At 41.6% G+C, this 24430-nt stretch overlaps 1 protein-coding gene across 1 annotated transcript in view; it reads left to right on the top strand.

Annotated features, from left to right (window-relative positions):
* Nucleotides 1-17637: 17637 nt before the first annotated feature.
* Nucleotides 17638-24430, top strand: part of LOC111154993 (zinc finger protein 148) — a 119757-nt gene continuing 112964 nt past the window's right edge. The window contains exon 1 of the mRNA XM_022514972.1: nucleotides 17638-17734. The gene's annotated coding sequence lies outside the window, so the exon portion shown is untranslated. The remainder of the gene's footprint in view (nucleotides 17735-24430) is intronic.

Here is a 24430-nt window from a genome sequence, read left to right as displayed (position 1 = left end):
AAGTTGCATCAGGCTCGCTGCTCATTGGGGAGTCTGCTTCTCCCTGTCCCTCTGCCTCTATCCATCACCCCCACCCCCCTTGTGTGCTTGTACTCTCTCTCTCTTTTTCTCTCTCAAATGAATAAATAAAATCTTTAAAAAAATAAATATAAGTCATCTTATACTTATTGTTCTACACTTTGTTGGTTATTTTTATTTTATTTTACTTTAGGAATTGTCCATGCATATATGGACTCTATGCATAGAAAGAGAGATGAGACAAAGAGGGACAGTGAGAATGAGAGAGAGGAGTTCCTTAGTATTTCATAGGATGAACAGGCCATATTTACTTCCTCTATCGATGGCTATTTCAGCCCATCTATTCTGTAAACATTGTGTTTATTCCCCAGAGTTTCATCTGTGTTGGCCCACCACTCTTCTCAGTCCCACACACCCTCCCTGGATTCTCTCTATTTCCCTGGCATGTTACCCCCTAGCTAATGGGACCTACCCAGTACCTCTGTTTGACTTAGAAAGAGGGTTCTGCCCTAGATGATGTGCTTTAGAGGTCCTTTCATGTGCTAAGAGAGTGTAAATTAATTGAGGACTACCTAGGCACTGTTTTCATTTAGGATCCAGCACTCAGCCCAGGTACAGTGTAACCCGTATCTTTAAACATCTCCTCTACCGACTAACACTGTTCAGGTCCCAGTGAAACACTTCTCCACGTGTTCCCCAAATAAAAAACAACTGCCTCCAAGTTTATGCTTCTGACATTGGAGATGGATGCTACTTCTGAGTTTGGAGAGGCTTTGAGCAGGGTAAGTATTTAGACAATTTCTCAAATCCTTCTCCGACAGTATGAGTATAAAGGTTATTGTATAACAAAGTGTTTCCCAGTAGTGCTGAAAATTATTTTCTTGCTTCTCTTCACTTTCTAAATTGTGGTTCTCTTGGTATTCACCATAGTTGCACAGAGTGATAGAAGAACATTTTACAATATTAAACAATATTATTATTATTAATCATATACTTATTATTTAATAGGGTTATTTTAAATTTGTGTATATGTAGTTTGTAGGTCTAGCATAACATGTGTGAAGCTATGTAAATAACCAACCAGATAGCTTATGGTAAATTGTTTGCAAAGATAGCAGCCAAGAATTCTTCCCATCCTTTTCCACTCTTGTCATTTCTCCCATCAAGAAGTGGAGTCTGAAAAAAAAAAGAAAGAAAAAAAGAAGTGGAGTTTGGGGTGCCTGGTGAGTTCAGTCAGTGGAGGATGTGACTCTTGGCCGCTGGGTTCTGAGTTCAAGCACCATGTTGGGCATGGAGCCTAGTTAGAAAAGAAAGGGGGATACCTGGATGGCTCAGTTGGTTAAGTATTCGGCTCTTAATTTGGCTCAGGTCAAGGTCTCAAGGTTGTGAGATCAAGGCTTGCATCAGGCTCTGCGCTCACAGCAGAGTCTGCTTATCTCTCCTTCTAGTCCTCCCCCTGTTCACACTCTCTCTCTCTCTCAAATAAAAAAATAAGTAAATCTTTAAAAAAAAAAAGGGGGAGTGGAGGGATGGGGTAACTGAGTGATGGACACTGGGGAGGGTATGTGTTGTAATGAGCACTGGGTATTATATAAGATTGGTGAATTATAGAGCTGTACCTCTGAAACAAATAATACTTTAAAAAAAAAAAAAGGTGGAGTCTGTTTCTCTCCACTTGAATCTGGGATGACCTTATGACTTGCTTTGACCAGTAGAATGGGGCAGAAGTGGTGGTAACTGTTTGGGGACTAGGCCTTAGCCCTTGCAGCTTCTGCTTTCCTGTTTGGGATCCATCATGTAAGGAAGCTACATTCATTCAGACTACTGAATGACGAGACACCAAGGAGAGAGAGAGAGGTTCCAGACTCTCAGCCATTCCCTCAAAGGCCTCACATATGGGATCATCTTAGACACCCCCCCCACCCCCAGCTCTAGCTGAGCCACCCCGTAACTGCAATCTTATGAAAGAGCCCAAGAGAGACCAGCGGAAGAACCAGTCAGCCAATCCACAGAATGATGAGAAATTAAGAGATAGTTATTTTTAGCTACTAAGTTTTGAGGTGCTTTGTTACACAGCAAAGGTAACTAAAACATGACTATTGCTAGTGTTGATAATAATTCTATCTTGATAAAAATATTCAATGAGATTTAAATTGTCAGAAAACTAAAAACTTCAACTTTAAGTAGTTTTGGTTTAAATGGTTGATAGTAATTATAATTTGTCTTTTGCTTTTTAATTTTAATAGTTTTGAATAATTTAGAAGAACTTTATAAAATTACATGAAAGATGATTTTTAAAATTCTAATATTTCTTTGATTTACATTTCTAATGACTACTTATTTAAAAATTTGTGGGGGCGCCTCAGTGGCTCAGTGGCTTAAAGCCTCTGCTCAGGTCATGATCCCTAAGTCCTGGGATCAAGCCCCACATTCGGGCTCTCTGCTCAGCAGGGAGCCTGCTTCCCTTCCTCTCTCTCTGCCTACTTGTGATCTCTGTCTGTCAAATAAATAAATAAAATCTTTAAAAAATAAAAATAAAAATTTGTATACTTTAGGGACACCTGGGTGGCTCAGTTGGCTAAGTGTCTGCCTTTGGCTCAAGTCATGATCCCAGGGCCCTGGGATCGAGTCCCACATTGGGCTCCTTGCTCAGCAGGAGAGCATGCTTCTCCCTCTCCCTTTGCTGTTCCCTCTGCTTGTATTATCTCTCTGACAAATAAATAAAATCTTTAAAAAGATTTTTTTGTGTGTACTTTGAATACACTTACATTTATTTTTTTTAACTCTTTGAATCACACTATCAGTTGCATATAGATTATGTGAAAATCTTAATCATAAACATTATTGAGAATAGTGCTAAAATGAAGGCATGAAAAAATAAATTTCATGGAGGAGCTAAATAGCAATTCATGAATTGTGTGTGTATTTTATGACTCACCCCAACTGCCAACCCATCAAGAGAACTCCCAAGGTGGCTTTGCTCTTTTGCCAATGTTCAGTCATATAAAAGCCATTGCTTTATGCCTGATTTAAATGTTTTTATCATTATGAAGATATGTGTGTGAAGGTGACAGGAGTCCAAGTATTTTATAGTAAGTTAGTGCAATTTATAACTTTTAAATATTTAGATCTATGTCTGTATGGTAACTTGTACTCCTGTCCCAGGCCCTGCAAATATTAGGGGGGAGTCCTGTCTCTGTCATGGCTTGTCCTTCAGCTACCTGACACACATACTTCTTTGTCTCCTAGACTGCTCCTGCTATTTGATGACAAGAACTTCAGAACCAGCTTATCCAAAATTGAATTTGCCACCTTTCTCTACCAGACCACTTCTCTCATCTGGTGATTTCTCTTGTCGGTCATCCAAGCTAGAACCCTAGAAGGCATCCTGGGTTTCTTGACTGTGTTACTCTCCCTTTACTTTCTGACTAGTTCTCTCATTTGCCCTAGTTTGGGCCATGAGAAGCAGTAGCACTGGAGCAGTGTTGCTCAAACTTCAGAGTTACCAAGTGTGTTAAAACACTAGTCACTCTGCTCCGCCCCCAGAGTTTCGGATTCACTAGGTCTGGGGTGGGACTTGATCATTTGCATTTTTAGTAAGTTTCTGTTAGCTGTTGCTGGCGGTCTAGGGCTGTACTTGGGGAGCTACTGGCTTATAGGTTGATTGAAAATTTGACTCCTCTTATTTGCTGTGTGACCTTGGGTGACTTAGTTTCTTCAGGCCTGTTTCTTGGTCTATGTAATGGTGATAAACGTCTTACCTTTGAGAGTTGAATTAAATGAGATAATACAGGTAAAGCACTTAACGCAATAAGCCTAGACAAGTAAGGGCTTAATGAAAGGTGATTATTCAGGCCGTCTTCGTCTTCTAGACTCGTTACTGGTCTTCTGCATCCCTTATCGAACTCCTGGAATGATTCGTCTCTAACTGACCACAATCTCTTCTGTTCTATTCATGCCTACACAACATTTAAACATGTTCAAATTTCTTTCAATTTTTAAAAAACCCATAATCAGGCTTTGACTCCATTCCTTCCTTCAGCCACCCTATCTCTATCCTTTTCTTCATATCTAAACATCTTGAAAAGTTGCTAAGGATTGGTGTCTCTACTTCCTCCCTTCAAACTCATTCCTCAGTGTGTTATGGTCTGGCCTTTGCTTCCATAGTCCTCGAGCCAGCTCTCTCTAAAATAACAAATGGCTTCCCCTCATTGCCAGATCTCTGGGATACTTGATCACTCTTTGACACCTAACACTGCTGACTTATCTTCTGTGGGAGGCAGTTTGGAAAATGGATCCCAGGGACCTCCACCTCCCGCATTCATTCCATTTTGTAATCCCCTCCCCTGGGGTGTGGGCTGAGCCTGGGAACTTTGTTCTAATGAAGAGAGTAAGACAAAAGAGAGATGGGATGATGTGGCACTTTTGAGGGTGAGTTATGAAAGACTTGCTTGCACTTTTCTCTGAGTCTCCTTGCTCATTTGCTCAGTTGATGTAAGCTTCTAGATTAGGAGGTAGGTGAGAAGGTTCTGAAGCTCTTGTCCTAAGTGCTTAGAAAACTGAATCCTGCCAACAATTGGAACAGTTTGCTGACTGTTTGGAAAAGGATCCCTTTCCAGTCAGCTCTTCAGATGAGACCACAGCCTTGGCTAACACCTTGATTGCAGCCTGGTAAGTTACCCTAAAACAGAGGACCCAGCTAAGCAGTGCCCAGATTTGTGACCCACAGAAAGAGTGAGATATTAAAAGTGCATGATTTTAAGTCACTAAGTCCTGGGGTAATTGTTCCACAGCGACAGATAACTAAAATATCTTCTTTCTTAAAACTATTTTCCCATGGACTTTCACACCTCCTGGTTTTCCTCCTCACATCCTGGTTCCTCTTTCTCTCTTTGTTTCTTGGGCTTTTCTGATGGTCCTGTCTCTTACCTTCTACTGTTTCTCAAAGTTCTTCTCTTCTTCTCTACATACATTATTTTGCCTGTGACACCCTTTCAAATGCCATCTATAATCCAGTGACCCTCTTTTGAGCAGCAGGCCCATAAATGCAACTGCCTAAATGTCATTCCCACCTCAGTGTTGGTCTCAAAGACACTTAGACTCAGCATGTCCCAAACAGAACTTGTTATTTCCCACCAAATCCCTCGTCTTCCTGTGTTTCCTGCCTCAGTGAGTCACCATCCACCCAGTGGCTGAAACCAGAAAACTAAGAGTCATCTTTCATTTCTTTACTTAATAAACATTTTATGGGCCATCTATAATATGCCAAGAAGTGTTACAGGCTCTAGGAGAGTTTACAATCTTTTGGGGATACAGACAGGGAAGATAATAAATTATATGCCATATTAGAATGAGATATATACCACCATAAATGCTAGTAGGGGAAACTGACCAGGCAGAGCAAGGAATGTCATGGAGAGTGAATTGTGGTACTAGAAGGGGTGGTCAGAATAGATCTCACGAAGAAGGAGACACCTACAGGAACGAGGATTGTGCTGTATGAATATTTGGGAAAAGAACATTTCAGGAAGAGAGGACAGTTAGTTCAAAGGCTTTGGCCAGGAATTTAACTGAGGATTTGAGGAACAGCAAGGTGGCCAGTGTGGCTAGACCAAAGGGAATGAGAGAGAGATGATTAGAGACGAGATCAGGGAGGTACCCAACCAGTGTGTAACCTTACTGCCATTGTAAGGATGTGGGCTCTACTCCGAGTACAATAGGGAGCTTTGGGAGGGTTGGTGTGGAGAAATCCCATGATCACTTTGGTTACTATGTTTAGGGTAGGCTACTGAAGAAATCATTCCTCTTCTTCTTGTCTTTCAGCCCCTAAATCTATTTTGTGCACACAGCCCTTTATTTACCCCTCAAATATATCTTGAACTCATCTATTTCTTTTTTTCTTAAAGATTTATTTATTTAAGAGAGAGCATGAACAGCGGAAGGGGCATGAACAGGGGAAGGGGCAGAGGGAGAGGGAGAGAATCTCAAGCAGACTCCCCTCTGAGCGCGGAGCCCAATGTGAGGCTCGATCCTATGACCCTGAGATCATGACCTGAGCTGAAATCAAGAGTTGGGTGCTTAACTGACTGAGCCACCCAGGCGGCCTGAACCCATCTATTTCTCTTAATTTCTACTGTCACTCCTTAAATTGAGCCAACAAAATCTCTCGTTCATTCTTTCAGCTGATAGTATTTGAGCAGCTACTATGTTTTAGGCGCTATTCCTGTTCTTGGGATACAGCAGTGAGAAACAGCCTGCGTGGAGCTGACATTTCTCCCTTGGATTTCTTGCCTTTGAAAGCTTGCCATCTTTGACTCTTAACTCTAGGACGTAAACTGAGGGTTGCTGGAGGCGAGTTGGATGGAGAAATGGGGTGACTGGTTGATGGGCATTAAGGAGGTCACTTAATGTAATGAGCACTAGGTATTACATGCCACTGATGAATCACTGACCTCTACCTCTGAATCTAACAATACATTATATGTTAATTGATTTAAATAAATTAAATTAAAAAAATAAAAGCTGGCCATCTTTTAAATTGTCTTATGTAGGCGGAAATTTCCTGTACACCAGGGGCGCCTGGGTGGCTCAGTTGGTTAAGCGTCTGCCTTCAGCTCGGGTGGTGATCCTGGGGTCCTGGGATTGAGCCCCTGTGTTGCATGGGGCTCCCTGCTCTATGGGGAGTCTGCTTCTCTCTCTGCCCCTTCCCCCATTCACTAATGCTTTCCCTCTCTTAACAAAAATTTCCTGCAAAAAAAAAAAAAATTGTCTTATGTATGTTTATGGTTACTCCCTCATTGTGTCCTCTCCTCGCCAATGTGCCAACCTTGTGAGCTCAAGGACATTATCTATTGTGTTCACCAGCTGTATTCTCAGTGCCTGGAACAGCTCCCTTCATATGATATGTGCTCAGTGCATCCTAGATGAGTGAGCGAAAGCTCCTGCAAGTGTGTTTGTCTGTGTGTGTTGTGTTATATGTGATGCTGTCTGCTATTATTTATTCTATCCCATTATGTTTCACTGAGAAACCCCCTGCCGGTTACAACTTTAAACTTGGTTTCAGAGCCTGGTCTTTAACTGAAGTTTGAGTCTTCTTTCCAACTCGGAAGCCTTGTCAGGTCGCTTCCCTGCATGAAATCGTCCACTGGAACTCTGTTGGTCTTCAGCTGTTTCCCGCAAACGTCAGTCTTCTATTTTGCTCATGTACCAACTCTAATAGAATATTTGGAACATTTGTCTACTAATTGAATCATTTTTGTCACGTAGCCTCACCTTAAGCAATAATCTAAGAAGTAATATGTCAGATGCGTGAGTTATTTATTTTTCAAATGCATATTAAATCCATTCACTGCCAATATAAAAAAAAATGTTGCTTTTTGTACCATCTAAACTCCTCTTGCTTACTACCCAGCCATACTTTGGGGAAACCTGCTCTCAGGACAAAGGTCATATGCCTCAGCTTGGCCTATAAGTTGATCTGGAACTCACTGGTGCTTTCTACGGGCACCGTCTCTCCCTCTCTCTTTACCACTTCCTGCACTCATTCATTCTGAAACACCTGAATGCACTGAGCTCTCTTTGGCTCTGGGACTCTGTACTGCCATCTGCTTCCTCTGTCCAGAACTCCACCAGAAACCCCACTTCACCTCCTTCTAGGTCTAGCATAAAGGGCACCTTGGAGGAGCAGTCTTGGCAGTGGGTCTGGGATGCCCTGTTTGTCCCTGTCCCAGAGTGTATCACCCTGAAGCAAAGTGGCTTCTTCATACTTGTGCTCCAAATAAAGATTGCAAGCTCCTTTTGGGGAGGAAGAGTATTTTATTTATCATAGTATTTCTGGTATTAAGTATAGAACCAGACATGCAGTAGCAATTTGGTTACTGACTAGAAGAACAAATATACAGGTTTCTCAAGGTAACGAATGTCATTAATACTCAGCACAGTGTCTCACGCATACTAGCCTTGAGTGACTGAAAGCAGTGAGGGTTGCTCTTTGCCCTAGTGACATTACCTTTTGTTTTGCTGTTTGAGAGCTGGCTTCAGATTCTGGTCACATTATTCTCTCCTCTCTGCCCCGGAAGAGGTCATAAATGAGGTAAAATGTCTGTCTGTCTCCTAAGAGACTTTTGGTCCTTCTGGTGACAGAGGACAGGGTTTGGAGGGAAAGCCACAGCACAGAGGCAATCTAGATCCCATACGCTTTCTCACTCGGGGTGAAGTAGCTCTAAAGTCAATAGTAAACTTTTGAATTAATATTAAAATCCATACTCCATGCGTGTTTTCAGTACATTTAATGTTATTTTATCGTCTATCTTGTCCCCCCACTATCTGGAAGTAGAGCATTCCCTTGAAAACTTTTGTAAGCTGAAATGGCATAAACCAAAGAAGCAATGACCATTCATGTATATGAGAAAAGTTCTGAGCATTCCCAGACCTGAAAAAATGAGTTCTTTTGGGCTTTTCTGATACCTTAGGGCACATCTTGCTAACGGTTGCATGGGATAAGTCGAGATAAATCACGGGTAGTCACAGATATGGTTTGGAGCTGTGATGCTGAGATGCTGGGTGTAGTTTCCAGGGAAGGAGCTTGGGGGGCCACTCTCACTGCTCGGGGTGCGTGCTGCCTCTAGGACAGCCCCGCAGCTCACTGCAGAACAAACACTGAATGCTATTTTCACCTTTGCCATTTTTTGGTAAAAGTGAAAATCCCCTTCGGATTTCTTTCGGTCACTGAAAATAGGTACTAATATAATCTTTCATAAAAGCAAAGTGGCGTACCATGCACTTTCAGAAAGCACCGATAATGATGCTGTTATCCCCAACTTCTGAGATTCTACAACCTATGCAATGTTTAAGACCGATGGTAACAATGTTTCTTACAACAGTGTGTGCCGTAGATAATAAAGGTTTTACAGCAACTAAATTCTACTCAAAGACTTTATTTTTCTCTTCTGTAATGGCTCTACTCTCTGGCATCTCCAGGACTATGGTATTTGGTGTAACTGGAACTTCCAAATAAACCATGTTTCATCTTGTAAACAACCAAAATGTTAAAAAAAAAAAATGAAAAGGGGGAACTTTCCCAATATGCTGCATACTTCCCTGGCTTTTGAAAGAAAATGTCCCAAATATTAACAGTCCATGCTAACGAGGAGCCCTCCCCTCCCTTTGGACTCCAGGTTTTCAGATGCCATATCTGTCTGTGCTAGAGGACTGGGGAGCACACATGCAGACTCAGATGGTATTGGGCCTGAGGCTAAACAGGTAATGACTTTAGCTGTGACATTGAAACATTTTCTTATGAATAAAATTAAACCCCAAATTGGCTGATTTCTGAGCTCTCCCTTTCCCCCTTTTTCATAAGGGAAGAATGAAGCTTACGTAGCTATCTAATTTTCTTCAGAAAGTGTAAAATGATTGACTTTATGTTTTGTAATATCAATTAGTGAAAGAAAAGGTAGCATAGCCTCCACCCAGTACTTCATTCCTGTGTTCTTGTGACCTTGACTTTCACTCATGTCTTCCTCTAAGTTCCTTCTTTGAAGTTATCTCAGAGCTGATGAACTTTAGAGCAACCCTAGACCTCTTTTACCTCTTTTGTTGAGCCTTGCATGTGGGTTTGTAATAAATGTTTATAGTGAACACTGATAGGTAGGAAAATGGTCACTTTTTGGGAAACGAACTCTTTCTTTGCGTTCATCTCCACAATTGTTTCAACAAAGTTTTTTTTTTTTTAATGTACATTTATTCTTAACACATGGAACATATAGTATAAAGATTTTATAAATGAATAAATGATATTCATTAAGCCCCCCCCAAAAGGAAAAAAGACGACTTTACATCAAGTTTTAGCTGCATTGTTTGAAATACAAATATGCAGATTTTATCACTGAAAAAAAAAATCTCAGTTGTGTTTTTTCAGCAGGAACTTCAACTGAACCGAGTGCTTTTTCACACTTCATTTAGAAAGAAAAGAAAAACCTAGAAAAAAAAAAACAAAAACAAAGCTATAAATTGATTGGCTGCTGAGATAGCAAGGACTTTTTTTTTTTTTTTAAGAATCTTTAATTATTTATTTGACACAGAGAGAGAGCGAGCACAAGCAGGTGGAGTAGCAGGGAGAGGGAGAGGGAGAAGCAAGCTTCCCGCCAAGCAAGGAGCCCCAATGCCCGGCTGCATCCCAGGACTCTGGGATCATGACCCACCGCAGCTGAAGGCAGACGCCTAACCGACTGAGCCACCCAGGCGCCCCAGCAAGGACTTTTTAGAGACCTGTACAACACTACATCAGGAGGGGCGATGTCTAGCAAGAGATTAAATGTCTGTGTCTCCCTTCGTGTGGGTCACTAGCTTGTTAACTTGTCATATGATAAAGGGGTAACTGGGAGGAGGACCAAACTAGGGGGATCCAAGGGTGTGTGCCGTGTACAAGGTCATATGTATACACACGTGGCAGCGAAGCCGCTGCAGCTAAAGGTTAAAACAAGTTTTTTTTTTTTCTTTAAGATTTTATTTATTTATTTGAAAGAGGGAGAGAGAGGAGGCTTGTATGCATCCAGAGCGGGAGGAGGGGCTGTGGGGGAGGGAGAAGGAAAGAACCTTAAGCGGTCTCTGCGCTGAGCCCTACCTCGCCACCCTGAGATCAGGACCTGGGCGAAAACCGAGAGCTGGGTGCTCAACCAACGGAGACTGCCAGGTGCCCCTAAAAACTGTTCTAAGAGGTGATCTCAGGATTATTCATACAATCAAGGAGGCAAGAAAGGGTCAGGAGGCTGTAGGTTCACACAGCATACTTTGGGGGGAAAAGGCTTTTTCTTCTCCAAGTTTAACTAAAAACATTTTTAAAGACTACAGCTTGCTGCGGACCCAGTGTTTTCTCTGGTTTCCACGTGAGATGTTATCATTCCAGTATGTTAACAGTAGCCAGAAGCAGCGCAGCGCAGGCAAGGGTCTACCTCCACAACACAGACCCTCCAGGGGACAGGCTCTAGCAACAGGGTAGCTTTAATATTTTCTGGGAAGTCCAGAATTCTGACATACTTTTTAGTTAAATTATAAGAAAATGATCAAAACAAGAAAGAAAAATTCATCCGGGCACTATATTGCATTATTTGGCAGTAAGCTAATATTATGAAGTCGTTGAAAGCTCTAGAATCATAAAAATGTCCAATTGCCATGCTTTCTTTCTCTTTCTTTCTTTCTTTCTTTTTCTTTCTTTCTTTTTCTTTCTTTTAATGAAAATCCACAGCTTTAATATATAGAAGTAGCTAACTTGTCTTCATTCTGCTTTAACTTTGAGAGAGAAGAGGTATGAATTTGATTTAGTGGTATTTACTGAATAGAAATTAGCAAGTGTTTTCACAATAGACCAATTTCATCAGGCTTATAAGTAAAATTATTCAGGCAAAGATTATGCTCAGAAATAAATTCTTTGAATAATGTTGCATATTTTCTCTCCAGCTTAATTGCTTAGTTTTTTCCCCCTAGTTCCATCTAGCTATCATATAACCTTTTTATTCCCCATGCTAAACACTCTGTAAAATACTTTTCCACTTAAATCATTTTTGGGGGTACTTGTATAGTTTCTCTTTTCCCCTGCCTCGATCCACTTGTAGTAACTGACTTTTTTCCCTATTAAATTTTATTTTTAGGAAATTTGGTTCAGCACCATCCTTAAGTCCTTTTTAACTGATGATAACAACGACAAGAACAGGAATAGTAACACCGATCTTCCTCAGTTTACAATGAGATTAGGTCCTGATGCATTTTTTGTGAGTTGAAAATATCAAAAATTACAAATGCTTTTAATGCACCCAAACTACTGAACATCATGGCTTAGCCTGTGTTAAATGTGCTAGGAACACTTCCATTAGTCCGCAGTTGGGCAAAACCATGTATCACAACAACAGCCTATTTTATAAGATGTTGAATAGCTCATGTACTTTATGGAGTACTGTAGTGAAATTGAAAAACAGAATGGTTGTAAGCGTACATGTTGTTTACTCTCCTGGTCTTCTGCTTGACCGGGAGCCGCTGCCCAGCATCACAAGAGAGCATCACACTGTGTACCGCTAGTTCCGGGAAAGATCAAACTGCACAATTCGAGGTTTGGTTTCTACCAAATACATGTTGCTTCTGCACCACCGTTAGGTTGAAAAATCACAAACTGAATGATTGGAAGTCAGGGACCATCTGTGTCCCCAACATATAGAACATTTAACTATGTCTCAGAAATTGTTCTAAGGCCCTGTATTAATACTTGCTATTCTTAACAACCCTAAGATGAAGTTACTATTATTAGTCCCATTTTCTAGATGGGGCACTTGACAGGACAGAGAAGTAAAGTAACTAAGGTTGCAAAGCCAGTAAATTATAGAGGCAGGATTCAAACCCAGGAGGGTTTAGTTGCAACTGTGGACTTAAACACCAGGCTAACCTCTAGGTCATATTACGATATTATCATTCTAATGTTGCTTTATTTTATTGTGTGTTTTTCCTTTCCCACTAATATGATTCTGCTACGAGGACTTCTTTTCATTCATTCTTGTGTTCTTTTGCAGCTTGACTTTTCACTCATGTCTTCCCTCGAATCCCTCCAAATGATAGTTATTTTCTGGCTGATCAAAGTTAGTGCCACTCAAAACGCAGATGCTCCAGGGAGAGGAAGGGCTGCTTGTCTTCGTCAATTCAAGAATTTGTTATCTAAACTCTATAACCTAAGTAGGAGAGAGAGGAGGCTCTTCATTATGTTTTTAAGTGTTTTTTTTAAAAACAGCTTTGTTAAAGTATGATTGATATAAAAAGAACTGCACATATTTAATAAGTACAATTTGCTGAGTTAGGACATATGCAAACCCTGGTGCTATCACCACAGTCAAGGCAGGAGACATACCCAACACCTCTCAGAATGTCCTTGTCTGTCTGTCTTTTTTTTTTCATGGTAAGAACACTTAAAATGAGATTTATTAAGGAAACAAATTTGGAAGTGCACAATACCTTATTATTAATTACAGGCACGATGTTGTACAGCAGATCTCTAGAACTTACTCATCTTGTATAACCAAGACTTTATGCCCATTGAATACCAACTCCCTATTTCCCTTGTTCCCAAGGCCCTGGCATCCACTACTGTATTCTCTGCTTCAGTGAGACTATTTTAGATATCTGATATAGGTGGGATCATGCAGTATCTGTCTTCCTGTGATTGGGTTATTTGATACAATGTTCTCAGGGTTCATCCATGTTGTCACAAATGGTAGGATTTCCTTCTGTTTAAAGGCTGAATAAATATTCTATTGTGTATACACACCACATTTACCTGTTCATCTGTTGATGGGCACTTAATTTGTTTCCATATCTTGGTTGTTAGTTTTAGGATATATCGATGATCTGGAAGTGCCCTTCAGTTCTGAGGCAGGAACTCAGGGGGAGGTATCTCAGGAAAAGATGGCCCATGGGAACAGGAAACGCCATGCTTTCCCGCATCTAGTAGGAATGACAAGATGTAGTAGACAGCAGGCTCCCATGGCCAAATCTCTGACAAGGCTATGGATTTGCAAAGAGAAGTCCAGTTTCCTCTTTAGGTAGAAACCGCCTTGACAAGTAGCATGTGCTGCAGGCAACCACGTGGGTCGAGAAGATAGTCCCTCTTACACAATCCTGAGCCCGAGAAGTCCAGGGGACTTAGAAGATGGTTGGGTTTTGAAGACCTGGTGAAGTCTTTGGGGACAAGAGATGGTACATTCCTCTCCTAAAGAAGCCAGAGGCACAAGACTAAAGAGGACCATCCCAGAACCAGAGGAAAGGAAAAAGACCTTGGGAGGCACTGGGAATCAATACCCTGTCAGAGCAGGGCAGCCAGGCCTCTTAGGGTTAGTCCAGATCAGATAAGACAGAATGATGGCTCTATGCGGGATCTGCCCCACAGACATGTTTTGTCTGACATGCTTTCCTGTTTTAAAGAACTGGCAGTAGTTGCCAACATTGATATTTGGGAGTGTTCACCCTGAAATTCAGATCTTTCTTAATTTCCTGATCTTTACATTCTTACTTGGAAGTCATCGGCTGGAATTGAGTAGTGGTTGTGACCTTCAGATTGGCGTGAGCTCCCTGGCTCTTCACAGTCCCTCCCATTGTCAATTGTCTTTGCATCTGGCCTGCTTCCTCTATTCATGTTATCTGCTTGGCTTGTTGGGCATTGAATTTTGCCACCTGTGGACGGTATCCTGAGCAGCTTAGTCCAATGTAGATCATCTTCCAAAAGAAATTCCTAGGTCCACTTCATGGATGTTTCCTGGAGCTACCTCAAAAAGGGTGTCAAAAAGACATACGTTAGGGGCACCTGGGTGGCTCAGTGGGTTAAAGCCTCTGCCTTCGGCTCAGGTCATGATCCTGGGGTCCTGGGATGGAGCCCTGCATCGGGCTCCCTGCTTGTAGGAAGCCTGCCTCCCCCGCTCTCTCTGCCTGCCTCTCTGCCTGCTTGTGATCTCTGTCTGTCAAATAAATAAATAAATAAAATCTTAAAAAAAAAAAAAAGACATACGCTATATAAACTTAATATTTCAAGACATTTAATAATGTACCCACGAGAGTTGTGCTTCTCTACAGTGGTATGTGATGAAATCCTTCAACAAAAGGGACCTGTGAGCTTATTTAAAAGCCTACCTGGGAAAGTAGGACTTACAGAGATGCCTTGCACCCTGTTCAGGAACCAGTTTGGGGGAGAGAGAACTACATACCTATTAAAATAGTTAAAACAAAAAAAGAGTGATAATACAAAGCCCTGGTGAGGATGCGGAGAAACTGGATTGCTCATACACTGTTAGTGGGAATGTAAAATGACACAGCTACTCTGGGAACGTTTAGCAGTTTCTTAAAAAATTAAATACACACTTACCACATGAGCCATCAGTCATACTCTCAGGGCATTTATGCTGGGGAAATGAAAACTTAAGTTCACACAAAAACCTGCACACAAATGTTCATATCAGTTTTATTTATGATGGCAAAAAAAATCTAAACCACCCAACTGTACCTCACCCGGGGCACAAATGAACAAACCCTGGTAAATGCAACAAGAGTCCTAGTCAGCAATAGAAAGCAATGAAAGCTTGATACCTGCAACAGTCTGGCTGGTCCTCAAGGGTATTATGTTTAGGTAAAAACATAATTTTCAAAGGTTATATGCTGTATGATTCCATTCATACAACATCCTTGAAATGACGAAACTATTGAGATGAAAAATAGAGTAGTGGTCACTAGGGGACAGGGATGAAATAGGGGAGATGGATTTGTGAATACTGGATGATAGCATGAGGGAGTTCTTTTGCGGTGATGGAACAATTCTAGATCTTGGCTGGTGTGGTGGTTACACAAATCTATACATGGAATAAGACTGCACACACACACACACCACACACACACACAAAGCAGGCTTAAAGAAATGTTAAAAACTAAGTTCCGTAATCTAGTTAAAGGTAATATACCATTGTCAATTTCCTGGTTTTAACCTGGGTGTTAGAACTTTGTAAGATACCAGTATTGGGGGAGGCTGGGTGAAAGGTAAATGTGACTCTACTATTTTTGCAACCTCTTGTGAATCTACAATTATTTCAAAACGAAATTTAAAAAAAAAAAAAAAAGGAAAGGAAGGTATGCTGAATGCCTAGGGCTGGCATTTGGGGAGGTGAGCAAGAGGAGCTTGAGAAGCAAACTGGGGCTGAGAAATATTTCCAGAAGTTTAACCTACAAAAGCCTTAACTTGGGTTCTGTCATGACTCCTGATGTGATTACCTCTATGGTGCTTTTTAGTCAGCCATTGTTAGGCAGTGGTTTCTCTATTGTTTCTGTCATGGTACTGAGCAGAGAACTACATCTATTCCTAATGGCAAACCCATCAATTTTAACCCACTGAATGGGATTGCCAGGCCTTCAATCCTTTTCAGTTATTAGTTTTCCTATTATCTGACATTCAGAGACTGTTTCTTTGCTGCCAGAGGTGTTTTATATTTTAACATTTGAATTCGACGTCATTGCAGATGCTAGAAGTTGCCAGAAGGCTGTCCTCCAGATAACTGTCTCTTGCTCTACCTTGTATCACGGTTTTGTTGCAATTAGCATTCAGATTATGCACTGTCATCTTATTAAAATGTATATTTTCTATTGGAGAAGGCACATGGTGAGTTGATTGTGGAACTGTGGCTTATCCATGCTCTTCTTAGTTACCTGTGTCTAAATTAAGCTAAACCTCTGGGCCTTAGCTATTTCTAAACATGCATAACGATTTACTAAGGTTAATGCCTGGGGGAACATTAACCTTGCAGACACTAATCTAATTCAGTGCCATCACAAGTGCATAATGCCAGAGTTTGGAGTTTTGCCAAAAAGCACTATTCAAATGAACATTCAGTTGGCAAGGGGTGGGAAGGTGGGCGTGGACAAGGGAAGGAGAACTCCAGAAATGGTTACACAGACACTAACGTCTTTCCTTTCCCTCTCCCCTTTCCCCTCGACGTTATGTTTAAGTATTGCAGAGAGATGCTAAATAAATCTTCAGACTATTAAGAAATCGTGATGGTGTTTCATCCCATGGTAAGTTTCTGATGCTCATCACTCAACATTCACTGAGCATCTTTTACGTTACATGGCTGACCTTGTGCTAGGGTGGGGACACAAAGATGAGTAATTCTAAACCATCACAGTATGGGCACCCCAAGGCACCTTATAAATGTCAGTTGACTGAAGGCACCCTTAAAAAGAGGTCACAATTTGGCTAAGGTCACTTAAAGGGCCTCCATGGTGATTCTAGCTCTGATGTATATAGATCATTCCTAAGTCTTTACCATAAAGAGGTAGGTTTGGGCCCCAGGTGAAGCGAGAGGGAGATATCTGTAAGACCTTGAGCAACAGGGTCCAGGAACAGAGTCTTTCTTTAGACTCACATCCTGCTTCTCAGTTTCCAGACACTAACAAGGTTTGCTGGTTTCAAGAGCCCAGGAGGGCTGCTTCCGGAAGAGATGGCATTTGGGGTAATAGAGGTCAAAGACTGGAGGTGGTGGGGGAGAGGGCAGATAAGAGACGAGAATCGAAAAAGCCAGGATATTCTAGTAGACAGGTCCTTCACCTAGGTCCCCGCCCCTTCCTTTTCCCCGGGCCTGAAACGCACCAGACCCTCCGAGTCCTCCACTTCTCAGGGCGCTAAGCACTGGTTACTGCTGAAGGCTTGTCCCCCTGTCGAAGAGATTTCCCCAGGGCCCGTATTTCCCGAATTGCTTTCCCCCATGCCTACCCCGGGGGGACCCGTGGCTCGGGGCCAGCTTCCTCGGCCACGCTGGGCCAGTGACACGCAGGCGCCGGAATCGAAGCCACGCTGGGTCTTCCCAGACTGGTCTCCGGGCCAGGGAGGGCAGGCGCCGCGGAGCGCTTCCCGTGAGCGAGGGTTCCCACAATGCACCGCGCCGGCAGTGGCGGCGACCGCGGCGGCGCTCTAGCCGCGGCATGTCTGCGTCTCGACTGCTCTGGGAGGAGGAAGAGAAGGAGGAAGAGGAGGAGGAGGAGGGGGAGGAAGAGGAGAAAGGCGCAGGGGTGGGAGCTGTTGCCGAAGCTGCCACAGCAAAAGTTCTCTCCCCTCCCCCCCCTTCCCCTCCTCTCAAGGCCCCTAGAAAGGTTGGAGCTGCCGCCGCTTGCAGTCAGTGACCGCGCGACTCGGCGCCCGCCCGCGGTAAAGCGCTGGGCCTGGCAGGCCCGGGCCCGGGGGAGGGCGGGGGAGGGGGTGCGGCGCGCGGGGGGAGCGCGCGGCGGTAACGGCCTGACCCCGGGGGGAGTGAGCCGTGGCTAGGCTGGGGGTAGCCAGGGGAGCGGCCGAGGCCGAGGGAAGCGCAGGAGCTGGCTGGGGGGACGGGAGGAAGCAGGGCGCGGATGGTGGGTTGGGGGGTTGAGAAAGGATAATGACGGGGGTGGCGGAGGCGAGAAGGCGGCCTCCGAGGCCTGAGGCGGGTGTCAGAGGTAGGGAAGGAGGTGGGAGGTTTGCAGCGGGAGGCCGGAGGGTGCTGGGTGTGGGTGTGAAAAGGCTAGGGAGACACCAGTTCTCTGTCCGTCGTGCCTGGTGCAGTGCTTTATGCACCGCAGGCCTCAGTCACTGTTGCCGCCGGAGTGTGTTCTTTGGGAGAAGGGAAGGGCAGGGGTTGGAGAAAAGGGAATCCTTGCGGGGAACGTAGTGGGAGTGTGTGCGGGGAGAGAGAGGCCGGAGGGAAAGATGCCGGGTAGGTGGAGGAATGCAGAGGGTGGCGGTGGAGGAGCCTTGAGGAGTCCGGGGGGCGTTCATTGTGCAGATACATTAGGTATTTCGTTATGGAAAGAACTGAAGCGTTTCTAAGGAAAGGAAAGAAGGGATACAAGGAGTTTCCGCGAATAGAAAGGATCGCGTTTGAAGCCAGAGGAAGTGCTAAATTCTAGAGACTATGAAGAGAATGCATGATAGAATAGACAGATGTAGTAGAATTAATAAATGTTGGCCCAAGGACTAAAGAGTTATTCCAGATGGGCCAGGATGGCCTAGTTCTGAACCTGTTTGGGCTCTTCTGTAGATGACATCTGGTAAGTGCGGTCCCGCAGTGGTTGGGGTCACTGAGAATTAGACCTTAGTCCGTAGTTTGTGTCTGAGACGTTTTAGACCTGCACTATTGAATATGAGAATTTCTGAAACAGACGGTAAGAAAACGCCTGACCTACAGCGATCCCCTAAGCCATGAGTTTAGGTTTTAGCAAATTTGAAGTATTGTCATTTAGTAGAGGCCGGGTGAACACTAATGCTGGAATGGAAATTACTTGACTTGGCGGTTTTCTTCTCCACTGCCCAGCTTATCTGGTCCAGGAGAACTGATGCCATATTATTAACCCTGGGTTGCAGTACACAGGGTTATAATTAATGGTGGGGGGAGTCTGTGCACGGTGGCCTTTCTTTGGAGGCTCCATTTGGAGCCCAAATTAGTCTGATGGGATTGGTTCCTAACTCTGGAGCTGGTGGGAGATCTTTTGCTATTCATGGTTCCTGAATGTATACTCTCACTGAGGCATTGTGGTATTGAAGAAAATGCATCAGCCTGCAAAATGTGGGCCTGCAGAATGGAGGATTGAGAATATCTGTTTTGGTCTTAGGTTGCAAGGAGGTCAGGACTGGTTGGTTGTCTTGAGGTCTAGGGGAACCTGAAGAGACTGGATGATTCTAGAGCCAGGTTAGAGGGAATATTAGCATTTCCATATCAGGAAATGAACCAAGGCCTGTTGGATTTGCTGAGCTCCCACCAGACAAGATTTTCAAGAGGGAGATGCAGGCTAGAACCGTACTCTTAAGATTTACCTGAAAATTATTCATTTTTTATTATTAAGAAAATATTACAATGTATGCATTACATTGTAATATAATTTAACTGAGGAGAGGGTAGTATAAACAATCTTTTTATGGAAGTAGAGGGTGGAAGGATTAATGGGGAAGACGGAAAGAAATTTGGGAGAGGGATGGGAAAATTCAGTCATTCATTTGTTTAGCAAATACATCTAAAGGAGGATGAGAATTTGGCATTAGATATGAGAGGGACTTTCATTAAAAATTTTTAATGGAAATAATCCAGGATTTTTTTTTTTCTAATTTGGAAAACTTTTATGTCGGTGCCCTTAGATTTACTCTTTCTTTTCAGCGGCTTCAGTATATTACATAGTAGGGTGTACCCATTTTTATTGTTATCACAGAATGAGAGAGTCTGTTTTCTTTACTCTCACCTGCACTGTATATTATCACTTAATTTCTGTAGGTTTAATGGACTTAAATACAGTATGTCATTATTTTTCTTCCCTTTAAAATTGTATGAAATAACACGTGCATAATTAAAAGTAAAATTGTCCTGAGGGAGCATCTAGTGAAAAGCAGTAGCCCCTGTCTCACCTGTCCATTGCAGTCCCACTTTCCAGAGGCTACTACTGTAAGCATTAAGTTTTGTAGTTCTTATCATGCTTTTCTTCAGGTCTGCAAGTAATATACATGTACTGTTATTTCTTGATTGATTAAAATGACATTATGAAGGACTCGGAAGACTTCTATGAATGGGAAGGATTTGTGTCCCTGGCATTATCCTCGTTCTCCTCCTTTCAAACCTTTGGTAGTTACTATTTTAGCTTTTTTGTTAGCTGTCTTTATATCTTTAATATTCTTAAAGAGAAAGCATTTAGAATTAGACTGGAATTAGACTGGGTGAGAAGGTAGAGGGAAGTTTAATGGATGGACCTGTGAGAAACACTAGGTTGTGGGAAACAACATCTTTGCAGCATAAGGGTTGCTAGTTAGAGAGGAGGAGTTGGTGGGCAATGATAGTTGTTCATCTTGGAATTAGTTACCAGGTCAATTGTGCAGTGTTCTTTGACAGTCTTTTGGAGAGTTTTAGAGTGGGGAATCTGGGAATGGAGTAAAAAGGACCCTTGACTGTTCTTTCTAGGCTTCTGTAGCAATTCTTAAAAGAGTTTTTAGGAAGGAATGAATTGTTGTGGATAATATGTTTCTTTTTTGTGGAGGGAAGGAGGGATAGGGAATTGTGATAAAAGGGGGAAGAAGATGAAGGTGAGGGTGTGATGGAGGTGGTGATAAATTTGTAGGAGGCTGAAGAGAGGGTAAAGAATTCTGAGGACATTTGGGTATAGTTGATGTGAAGGAGATTTAAATTTACAGTGGTGAGACAGATTTGTGGTAGTTACAAGGAAATTTGCATATTTAAGTCACTAATATCCTGGGAATGTGGTAGAAAAAAGTATGCTGCCCATATATTAGGATTGATTTGTAAAATACTGGTTTTTGAAATTTGTGTATGAGATTTAACATCGCTAAGTCAGTAGACGGATGGGGAGAATAGAAAGAACTTGCTCCCTTTTTCAGAAGTCTTGTTTAAGTAACCTCACCTCTTGAGAATCTTTACTTTGAATAAGAACAGCATTCACATGCAGATTATATACTGCTAAATCTTGTATTTGCTTATGGGAATTATTCTCTCTTTGTTCTGCAAAGGATGGCTTGACTGGAGCCTACTCTGGAGCCAAGACTTTTCCTTAATCTCCGGGGAATTCTAAACAGTTTGATTTTTAAGTGTTTAATAAATACCTGTTGAATGAATGATAGAAAGTAGTGTTCACTGTCAGTGATAATAGTGGGACTGTGTCAAATTGCTGAGTACCATGGGAGTCTGTAGACAAAAATATGTGTGTGTGTGTGTGTGTGTGTGTGTTTGAGAGAGAGTGATGGACAAAAGGGATATCTGACTGGTGAAGCCTTTGGATTTAAGGGAAGAAGACAGAATGGATTAGAATGGGATTGGAACAGTCTTGCTAAAGCATTGAAGCGGTGGGACCTTCTCTTCTAATCTGAGGCTAGTTTAAGATGAGTATATTATTATTATTGTTATTATTATTATTTTAGAGCATGAGCAAGGAAGGGGTTGTGGGGGAGGAGGGACAGAGGGAGAGGGAGAGAGATAATCTTAAGCAGGCCTCATGTGGGGCTCGATCTCATAACCCTGAGATCATGACTGGAGCCGAAATCAAGAGTTGGACACTTAACTGACTGAGCCACCTAGGTGCCCAAATCTGAGTAAATTTTAAGTCTGGATTTGGAGTTGGTGGCTGGTTTAATTTGCATTTTCTTACCTAAATGACTGCTTAGAGATTTTTAGCTGTTTTAAGAATCTGTCTGATTTAATTTGTTTTTGTCATGATAGTAAAAAAGTGTTAGGTGAAATTTATTTTCTCAAGGAATTTATAGTATTTATATTTTTTTAGGAGGAGAAGGACATTTATGAAGTAATTTAGTAACAGTGTAGGATTTCAGAAAGTTGATTTTGTAAAACAGGTAGCAAAAATATACCTCCAAACGAGAATTTTTGTATTTTGGTAGTCATTTTCAGTAGTAGCATTCAGAACTTTTTTGGATCACCTTTTCTGAATTCCATTCTGAGCCTCCAGCACATTCTATACAATTTTTCTATTTACTAAGTACCTATTGTGTGCGTTGGGGGGTCTGGGTTGTAAAGGTGGTTTAAACGTGGTCACCATCCTCAGAGCACATAGTCCCTTCAGGATGGCAGTTACAAATAGTACAAGGCATAATGTTATTCTGAATAGTCTCATTGGTGACAAAGCTTTTTAGTTTGAAAGATTTGATTTTTAGAAATGCTGAAGATCCGTCAGATCCGACAAGAGCAAATAGAGTGAATAAAGAATAATTTTGGTTTAAATTCACTTAGTCATAGAAATAGGAATGGCTTTCTTGGTTGACTTATTAACTGACTTTGGAAAACACTCCCTGTGATGAAGTTGGAAATATGTTGAATAATGATGATAGCTTCACTTGTATGTAGTCAAACACTAGGTAAGTGTTGGTTAAGTGCATCAGATGGATGGATGGATGCAGTGAATAAATGGGTGAGTGGTAGCCTCCCAAGGTAACTATTTTAAAGAGGGCCTCACTGATTTTAATCAACTGAGCCACCTAGGTGCCCTTAGGACCTCACTGATTTTAAGATGTAAATAAATTCTAGGTATATTTGTTAACAAACACTTTAATTACTGTGAACAAGACCGTTTATGATTAAGATCCCAAATGAGTTCTATGGACAGTAAATGCTGTAGGAGTTCAGGGAGTGGAGAAATGAATATTGGCTAAGGTTAGGGGAAAGGATTTAAGTGTACCATACTTTAGCTAGATATTTGAAAGGATTCCTTAGGGATCTCAGGAGAGGAACTAAAGTGCTCCAAATTTCTCTTGCAGCCCTAGAATGAACCTAGAGTCTGGATCTATTTTTGTCTGAATGCTTTCTGCCTATTTCATTTTAGCTACTCCTACTGGTTTGTTCTTCTTCAAATTCTCCTTTGCTGGGTAGATTCTGAGCTCCCTGGAACAAGGAGGGGGGGGTGTCTGTTTCCATCTATGTCTAGTGTAACTTTTAGTTTTTCCTTTTATGAGCCTGTACCCCACAAATTACTTGGTCTCTGTGAGTGAAGAGCATGAGTCAACTTGGCTCTGCTATCCTGGCATTTTCCTGTGTGCTTTTCTCAAAGCTGCTTTCTGAATTACAGAATAGAATAGTCAGAAAATTGAGGGCATATGTCTAGTAGACACATGCTTGTTGAATAAATGAATGAATGAAAGTATCAGATAATTTAGAAGCTCTAAATGGTCTATATGTTTCTGATTGTTTCAGTTTATTCATAACCTGCCTTTTTTTCTGCAAAGGATTTATTGGGGCTGACAAATACGTATACTGTAATATGAATTGAAATATTTGAGGAAGTCTAGTTAAAGAGAAAATGAAAGAAAAATCTGTTTAAAGAATATAAAATCTATTATTATGATTGCTAGAGAAGTAGGAATAAAGTGGAAGATAACCAGATGGAGAAGGAAAGGTGTTATCCCACAGAAAGTATGATTCTGAAAGAAGAAAAAGATTATTGATACATGATAGGTTATGTTTAGCAGAAAGCAAGAAAATATTGAAGGTTTAAAGGATTATTTGAAATGGTTATTTTGGGGAGGAAGATAGTAAGACAATTTGAAGCATAATAGTAAATCAAAATTTAGAATGTAGTAGAAATTGTTTATGATGTGAATTTATAGCAGTTTTCAGAAAATGATGGGGTGAGTTTAGGCAACAGATAATGAACATTTGTTGTATGTAAAAGCATTGTTAGATGTAGTTAGGAATAAATCCTTTGGGATTTATATTCTAGTAGTGAAGCTGGACTTGTGCACAAATAACTACCCTATATTCAGCATATCTTAAGAAGTATGGAATGTTACTGAAGTTAAAAGTTAGGGAAAGACATTTGACTAGAGGGAAACCTGGGACTACATTTTTAATGGCATACAAGTGGCTTTTTAGCTAGTCTTTGAAAGGATGGATAGGATTCTTACTGGTAGGAATTATTGGAAAGAGAGCCTTCCAATCTGAGGGATTAGCAAAAGCAAAGACTTGAAGGTGAGAAGCCAAAGACATGTGGGGAATAGTGAGTTAGTGTTTAAAAAAAAATTTTTTTTTTTTTTACTGTGATCCACAGTAAGAAATACATGTCATATGTTCAGCTACTATATGATTTGAATGTTTGTGTGTAAGTATAAAACGAAATGCTTCAGTAGCCATATCCCTTACTATGTTGGATGTACTCAAAACGTTTTCCATTCTCTTCCATTTGGCGAAAAAAAGATAGCTGTCACTCACAAACTGATTTCATGACTAACTAAATAATTGATCACAGCTTGTAGTTTGGTACACAGAGAGTTCATGAATAGGGCATAATATGATAAAGGGTAGGAATAGTCAGTGGGGTTGGGTGGAAAATGGATGGCCTTGAAAGCTAAGCTAAGTAGTTTGTGTTTGATATG

The sequence above is a fragment of the Enhydra lutris genome, unplaced genomic scaffold, assembly GCF_002288905.1.
Source record: "Enhydra lutris kenyoni isolate GAN:26980312 unplaced genomic scaffold, ASM228890v2 scaffoldscaffold39, whole genome shotgun sequence".
Lineage (NCBI taxonomy): Eukaryota > Metazoa > Chordata > Mammalia > Carnivora > Mustelidae > Enhydra > Enhydra lutris.
This window is presented reverse-complemented; position numbering and strand designations above follow the sequence as displayed.